The following is a 1875-nucleotide window of genomic DNA, read 5'->3' on the forward strand; positions in this document are numbered from 1 at the left end:
AACCACAGGCAGGCAATCTTTATAATAGTGTTCAAACTCAGTCTCAACACTCTGATTGGATTGAGTTGATCAGTTCATCTACTTTGACTTCCCTCTAGAAATGAATTAAATTTTCCTTGGTGGAAGGTAACAGCATCTAGAATCTGTATATTTTTCCAACAAGCATTTCATAAAATCACTCACATAGAGTGCTTGGGAGTCAATAAATAATTGCTAAGTGTACAGTAAGACCAAGAGATAAAACTTAAGAACAGGAATGATTCAAAGCATCAAATTAGTCTTGATACAGATTACACAGTCTTCAGAGTTACAGAGGCATTAAAACATGATAACTAATCTAGTTATGAAAATGCAAGCTGAGATTAAAAATTTTACTAGAGAAGTGGGATCTATAGAAAACAAAAGGAAATTTTGAAACAGATAAAATATAGTAACTAAAATGAAGAACCCAATAGATAGGTTTAATTGCAGGTTAGATACAGTTGAAAAGTGGAATAGTAATCTAAAAGATAAGTTAATAGAAAATATTCAGCAGAATATACTTGTCAGTGTGGTGTTATAAACAAACCAAGTGAAGGCATGACGTCTTTTCAATAATTCACCAAAGTTCATCTCTTATTTTACAGCTTAGGAGTGAGAAAAGTCTTTATTGTAGTAAAATTGTAAGTCTTGGCATTTCAGTAAGTGTGGTTTTATATTTTTTCTTGTAGTGTTTATTTTTAAATGTATAATATTTTTAAATGTTAATATAATATTGAGTTGATAAGGAACAAAATTATTGCTACTTGTAAATTTGTATATCATACCCTCCTTTCAGCCTCTGAGCAAACAAAAATTATTACATAACTAGTATCTTATGCAAAGGTCACCTGTTCAGCAAACTCAACTACTTAGAATAGAGCCTTAGAATGAGACAATAAGCAAGACACAGACAGAAATAGGTAAACAGAAGTGGTTGGTGAAACATGTATTTTAGCATAAAGAAGTTTTTTTTTAAATATTAGTTGTGGATAGATACAATTCCTTTGTCTATTTATTTTTATGTGGTACTTAAGATTGAACCCAGTGCCTCACATATGCCAGGCAAGCACTCCACCACTGAGCCACAACCCCATCCAAGCATAAAGGAGTTTATGAGAACCTTACACTTATGTAGGATAATGCTTGTATTATAATGATGATCTGGTAAACCTGCTCATTGCAAGTCAGAAATTAAATCAGAAAGAAGTGATGGGGAAATTGTTGAAGAAATGGGTTTGGGACGAAGTACTTTGTTTATTTGTAAGACTACTACCATGAATTTTATCATTCATTTATGTATGTATAAGGAAAAAAAAACATGCTCTCAATTACATTTTGAAATCCTATTAATTGTGAAATACATACTGATTTCAGAGATGCTATAATGTGGAGGATAAAGTCAATGGCAATCCTGTGTTTTTAAGTCTAATTATTTGTTATTTGTCTGACTTGGACCAGGGAATTTCTTTGAGAAAATTTTCTAATACATAAAAATGGGATAGTAAAATGTCAAAGATTATTTTTTATCCTTTTCTCTTTACCTCTCCTAACCCATGGTTATATCTGAAGATATCTACTGACTGATTCCTATGTGATTGTGATTTGTAGGGAATGTTTTAGAAAGTACATTTTAAGAAAATTTCCACTCCTTCTAAATTTCATTCTTATGATTGAATTCTAATTATGCAAAATTTTGCTTTTCTATTAATGTCAAATGAATATAGCATTAATTAGCAAATGCATCTTTTTAAAGAAAAGGTTGTGATTATATTCATCATATTCCTATTTTGAAGATTCCCAGGAAACCCAGAATGACATTGTTTTCTTCAGCATTAAAATATTGATAACTTCACT

Source organism: Sciurus carolinensis, unplaced genomic scaffold, assembly GCF_902686445.1.
Source record: "Sciurus carolinensis unplaced genomic scaffold, mSciCar1.2, whole genome shotgun sequence".
Lineage (NCBI taxonomy): Eukaryota > Metazoa > Chordata > Mammalia > Rodentia > Sciuridae > Sciurus > Sciurus carolinensis.